The sequence below is a fragment of the Vipera berus genome (assembly GCF_964194415.1).
Source record: "Vipera berus genome assembly, chromosome: Z".
NCBI classification, from domain to species: domain Eukaryota; kingdom Metazoa; phylum Chordata; class Lepidosauria; order Squamata; family Viperidae; genus Vipera; species Vipera berus.
Window position 1 is genome coordinate 32932914 of NC_138205.1, and position 6968 is coordinate 32939881.

The following is a 6968-nucleotide window of genomic DNA, read 5'->3' on the forward strand; positions in this document are numbered from 1 at the left end:
TTTCAATTTTTGATACATGATATGTCAACTCTGTAGCTTGTATAGTTGTTTTAGTGTATTGTAAATATTGAGTACACTAAATTCAATAAATTATAAATAAACCATGACTTATGGTACATGTATCCTGTTACTGATGCAACATATCATGATTTACCAATCATGGTGGTTGAATTTACATAGCACACAAGCCAAAGCTAAACAAATCAAATTATGATATAGAAGAATGCATGAAAGAAATATGTATTCCTTTTCAAATTATTCACCCATCACATGAAACCTAACTGTGCTTACCCCCTAAAATAGAAGAAATGTGTGCTGGATATGTTCATTGCCTTGAGTTATTTGTAAAAATAATAAGGAAGGAAGGAAGGGAGGGAGGGAGGGAGGGAGGGAGAAAGAGAGAGAGAGAAAAAAAATAAATGAATTTATGGAATAGTTGTCTACACAAATTGCTTAAATATACCTTGTGTTTGCTTTGAGGAGTTGGTAATAGATGTCACTTAAGCATCCCTGTATGCTTGAAAGCATATTCTTATCCCTTTCAAATCTGCACAGCCCTGATGCTTATTTCAGGGGTTATAGTTCAATTTTCATGGGCATCATAACTCAATATAGCAGGAAGCACGTGGTCAATTTTCAGCAATTATGGACAGATAGTACAAGCAGGAACTGCCAACATTATGTGGGTTGCAGGTAAAAAAATAACATGTCGAGTCTCAAGCACAGTGAAGCACATTGACTTGTGCTTAGATTGTAAGCCGTCCTGAGTCTTCGGAGAAGGGCGGGATATAAATGGGATTTTTTAAAAAAAATTCCATCATTGCATCCATTATCTTGTATTGACAAAAGCCTGTAGATAGGCTTGGCCCCAAGGATGAAGAAAAGGACTTGGAAGCCATATGTGGTCTCAACTGCAAGTTGCCTAGATATTCAGTGAAAATGGTGATCCTCACAGCCCACCAGAAGTAAAATTCCCAACAATCGTAATACTGGCTATGTTTTATGTGGAAGTTTGTGGTCTATGTGGAGATGAGGTGAAAATAAACCACTGATTATTCCAATGGCCTATAAAGCACACCTTTTCATTGGATCTAAAGGTATTCCACTTATTAAGAGAACACCAAGAATGATTTTTTTAAAAATAGGCCTCTGATCTATAATAAATCTTTGATTTCAGTTTATTAGCTTTTAATTTGCAGGTGATGCCTGTGTAATGCTTTAATCATAAAAATATGGTTAACAGTCATCATTTTCACATGTAAATATTTGTGCTGTTTGCTTATATATCATTAGTATGTCTGTCTATTACAAATATAATTGGTATGTATTATTAGACTACATCATTCATTGGACATTCAATTAACCTTTTTTATAATTATTGCATGAAGCTGAAGGTGTTTTTTTTTCTTTATTTGTGCAAGAAATCACTTGGCCAACACTAAGTTAATTCTGACCCCTGGTTTTATCCTTCCTCTCCCATCCCCTCGCTAACCCAAGCCCAGTTACCAGCAACTTCTGTTATGAGTATCTTTTAAAGGATCCTCTGCTTTATACATGTCTTTCTCACCTTCACATTCTTAACATATATTTTGGTCCCTGTTTCTTCTTATTGACTATTTGCTAAATAGTATATTGCACAGGTGTCAAACTCGATCACGTAACATGACATATTGTGATATTTTTTGCCTTTGTGGAGCCAGGGTGGGCGGGGCCTGTGCATGACACATCAAGCCCATGGGCACCAGATTGACACCCCTGGTATATTGGACGCCCTACAGTCATGTGCTTTCCCTTCCTTTGTAAAGCAACAACTTAGGATAAAACATATTTGCCAATAAATGGGCCTGTCTTCATTTTTTTCTTCAGCAAATAACAAAAAGAAAAAAGGCAACTGGGAAAATGATACTAAAATTATTTGTAGTACAGGTAGCCCTCAACTTACAGCCATTTGTTTAGTGATCAAAGTTACAATGGCAGAGAAAAAAAGTGACTTTATCTTTTTTCACACTTACCACTGTAGAACCCGTGGGTCACATAATCAAAAATTGGTTGGCAACTGTTTCATATTTATGATAGGTGGAGTACCCTGGAGTCATGTGATCACTTTTTGCGACCTGACAAGCAAAGTCAATGGGGAAGTCAGATTTACTTAGCAACTCTGTTACTAATTTAACAACTGCACTGATTTACTTAACAAATTCAGCAAGAAAGATTACAAATGGGGCAAAACTCACTTAACTCTCTTGCTTTAGCAACAGAAATTTTGGACTCATTTATGGTTATAAGTCAAGGATAGCAAGACTCCTCCATGCTTATATTGGAGCATGCCCAAGATGGCGGACGTGCTCGGCTGAGCTCCGTGCGGAGCTCCGGCAATTCAGCGACCCTTGGGAGCCTCACAGGAATTTTTTTTTCTGTGAAGGATTTGGGACGAGGACGAGGACGAGGTGAGCCTCTGTGGCTGTTTGGAACGCCCGTATTGTTACCTTTGGCTCTGTGGACTCTCCGAGGTCTTTCAGCTGAGCCCGGAGGAGTTTTTTGGAGGGCTTGGAGGATGCGGAAGAGTCGAGCAGAGCCCCGTGCTGTGTGGCACCGACCAGCTGTTTGTCGGTGCCGCAGGGGCTCGGCGAACCCCGGTAGAGGCTGCTGGAATGCCCAGGGGATTCCGACGGAGGCTGCTGGACTCGGAGGACCTGGGCAGAGAACCCGTGCTGTGCGGCGCCGACCAGCTGTTTGTCGGGGCCGCAGGGGGCTCGACGAACTCCAATAGAGGCTGCTGGAATACTCAAAAGACCTGGATGAACTCAGTGGAGCTCTGCTCTACGCGGCGCCGACCAGCTGATCGTCGGTGCCGCGGGAGCCTTGAGAGCTTGGTGAAGAACCCGTTAGAACTGGGCGGAAAATCTCTGAGGCCTGCGTTCCGTCGACCAGCTGACTGTCGGCGCTGTTATGGTGTTGCGGGGGGCCTGGTGGAGACTGCGGAGCCTGGCGGCGCCTCCAGAACTTGCGGAGCCCAGGACAACTTTGGGGAGCTTGGCAACGTTTGGGAGAGCCTTCCAGCTGCTTGGAGGAGCCGCGTGCTGGCTGATTGATGGTCGACACTATGAATCGCGGCTTGGAGCAGCGTCAGCGTTGAAGTGCTGGAGTGGTGATGTTCTCTGGTTGGCGTCTGAGAAGGCTGGCAGCGAGGGGAGTTGGAGTACCGCATTCTCTCTGGTATGGTGACCTCGGCCTGGTGGTGGAATGCGGACGCTGATGTCTCGAATGTTTGTGAGGCACAACCTAACTTCTGCGCCGCCAGAAATTGACTAGACCATGTTTTGTGGTTCTGCTGAAATATCATGGTCTTGGTTTCCCTTCCTGGCTGACCATCGTCTGGTCCTCTCTACAATATGAAAACGAATTGTGTAACCAGAGCTCTCCTACCATTCTGTGACTCTACAGGCTTTTTAGCCTTGATTTATCTCGCTGACTCTTTTGCTCTAACTCCCCCCCCTTTTCTCCTCTTCCCCATGGTTTTGGAAGGCCCGGGTTACAACCACTGTGGGAGGGTGGTTGACTTTACATCTGCTACCTCCTAGAGGTGAAAGCTCTAGGCGGTATTGCCTTCCCCAGTTGTATGTTCCAGGCTGCTCCCCGGTTCTAACCGTCGTGAGAGGGCGGGAATCGACCTGTCCCGGGGTTACCCAGCTCTAGTGGCAGTGGAGCTGGGTTTGCACTCTGGACATTCTCCTTCTATCTTGAGATCCTCCCGTTTCGATCTGGGTCTGCCTTTTTCTGCCGGATTGGTCTAACAATCCGGCAGAACAGCTTGCTGCTGGTGTACCTTTCGCCTAGCCGCGCAGCAGCAGCCCTGCCTGAGCTTCTCGATATCCTCTCGGGGCTGGTGATTGAGTTCCCCAAACCCATGGTTTTGGGTGACTTCAATCTACCATCCCTGGGAGGATCATCTGAGTTAGCTCGGGAGTTCATGGCTTCCATGACGGCCATGGACCTGACGCAAGTAATTCATGGACCGACTCATGTGGGAGGTCACACCCTGGATTTGGTTTTTCTATCTGGACGGTGGTTAGATGATCTTGGTGGGGCCTCCCCAATTGTTATGCCCCTGTCATGGACCGATCATCATCTCCTGCGGCTGGTCTTCCGTTTTGCCACTCCCCACCGTGGGTGTGTTGAGCCAACTAGATGGTTCCGCCCCAGGTGCTTAATGGACCCTGAAAGGTTCCAGGCAGCGCTGGGGTCCCCACCTGCCTCCTCTGCTCACAGCTCGGCAGATGCCTTAGTGGAAGCCTGGGAAAGGACTGCCACGGAGGCACTTGACCGAGTTGTACCCTTGCGGCCCCTGACCCGGCACAGATCCCAGTGGGCTCCATGGTTCTCCACAGAGCTCCGGGAGATGAAGCGTCGGAGACGGGGCCTAGAGAGCGGTTGGAGGTCCAGCCAATCTGAATCCGACCGATTGCGACTAAGAACTCATATTAGGTCTTATCTCACAGCGATAAGGGTGGCAAGGTCTAATTACTTCGCTACCCTTATCGCGTCCGCAGATAATCGCCCGGCCGCCCTGTTTAGGGTGACCCACTCCCTCCTCAATCAGGAGGTGAGGGAGGAACCCTTGCAGGGGCGTGCCGAGGAGTTTAGTCAACATCTGTTGGATAAAATCGCTCGGATTCGGACCGATTTGGACTCCGACTGGGCAGAGTCAGACGATCAGGACACGGGTGATCTTGTCAATGTGATCTGGGAGGAGTTCGATCCTGTAACTCCGGAGGAAGTGGACAGGATTATGGGGAGGCTGAGCTCCACCACGTTTATTGGACCCGTGCCCTTCCTGGCTGGTTTATGCAGCCCGGGAGGGGACACGAGGCTGGTTCCAGGCGGTTATATCTGCCTCTTTGAGTGAGGGTAGTTTCCCCGCCGCCTTGAAGGAGGCGGTGGTGAGACCTCTCCTCAAGAAGCCTGCCTTGGACCCAGCTGTGTTAAATAACTTTCGTCCGGTCTCCAACCTTCGCTTTCTTGCTAAGGTTGTTGAGAGTGTGGTGGCGCATCAGCTTCCTCTGGTTCTGGATGAAGCGGATTATCTAGACCCGTACCAATCGGGCTTCAGGCCCGGGTACAGCACGGAGACGGCATTGGTCGCTCTGGTGAATGATCTCTGGAGGCCTCGGGACAGGGGATATTCCTCTGTCCTAGTCCTATTAGACCTCTCAGCGGCTTTCGATACCATCGACCATGGTATCTTGCTGCGGCGTCTCAGGGGACTGGGAGTGGGAGGCACGGTCCTTCAGTGGTTCTCCTATCTCCTGGGACGCTCGCAGTCGGTGTTGGCAGGGGGGCAGAGGTCGACCTCAAGGCTTCTCGCTTGTGGAGTCCCTCAGGGGTCGGTCCTCTCGCCTCTCCTGTTCAACATCTACATGAAACCGCTGGGTGAGATCATTCATGGTTTTGGAGTTGGGTATCATCAGTATGCTGATGATACCCAGCTTTACATTTCAACCCCAAACCACCCCAGTGATGCCCTCGACGTGATGTCCCACTGCCTGGAGGCGGTTCGGGTCTGGATGGGGAGGAACAGGCTTCGACTCAACCCTGACAAGACCGAGTGGCTGTGCGTACCGGCATCTCGGGATATTCAGGATATCCCATCTCTCTCTATGGGGGGTGTTATTACCCCCCGTAGATAGGGCTCGCAACTTGGGAGTCCTCCTAGATTCACAGCTTTCTCTAGAAGACCATATAGTAGCTGTGACTAGGGGGGCCTTCGCCCAGGTTCGCCTGGTGCGCCAGTTGCAGCCCTATCTAGACCGGGATGCCTTACGTACGGTCACTCACGCCCTCGTGACTTCTCGTCTGGACTACTGCAACGCTCTCTACATGGGGCTACCCTTGAAGACCACTCGGAGGCTCCAGCTGGTACAGAATGCAGCCGGGAGAGTTGTGTTGGGAGTTTCCTGACACTCCCATGTTACCTCTGCTCCGCGAGCTGCATTGGCTTCCAGTTGTCTTCCGGGTGAGATTCAAGGTGTTGGTAATGACCTACAAAGCCCTACATGGCATGGGTCCGGAATACCTTGGGGAGCACCTGTGGCCGGCGTCAACTTCCCTCCACCCAGTACGCTCCCACAGAGGGCCTCCTCAGGGTGCCACCGGCCAAAGAATGTCGACTGGTGGCCCCCAGGGGGAGGGCGTTCTCTGTGGGCGCGCCAGATTTATGGAACCATCTTCCGGTCGAGCTCCGGATGGTGCCTGACCTCCGCTCCTTCCGGCGCAATCTCAAAACCTACCTTTTCGAACAAGTTGGCCTGGCCTGATGGGATGGGGTTGGGTTTTATTAATCTGTTTTAACCTACTTTTTAATGTGTTTTAACTTATTCATGTGCATTTTGTTTAATCGTTTTTACTTTTTGTATCTTGTTTTTTAATATGTATTGCCCTGTTCACCGCCCTGAGTCTTTCGGGAGAAGGGCGGTATACAAATAAAATAAATAAATAATAAAATCTGTTTATTTATAATGTTGGTGAACCAATCCAACTGACTTTGAGCAGTATATAATCAAAAAGCAATTTAATCTGGTTTTCATCTGGAACCCATTCCTGATTCATCAAAAGGCAATTCACGTTCTTTGATCTAAAAAGGGGCGGAGACACCTGCCATCAGTCTCTCAACATAGTTATCCTTGGCCATCAATAGCCTCAGAAAAGAATAGAGGATCAAAGCAAATTGCATTGTTTAGTAGTCAACAACTGATCCATTCAGCAAACTACTAGTATGGACGTTCTGGCTTATTTCCTCAACTTTCCAACTGAAGTTTCAAGGAGCTTGCATGCCAAGACTTCATATGCAAACTCTGTGTTTGAAAACCAGCAATGAACCTTCCCAACTGGTTTTCCTATTGGTCCCTTGAATGTGCAATGTAGTATATACAACCGAAACTGAACAAATGAAAGAAGTGATTTAAACTATC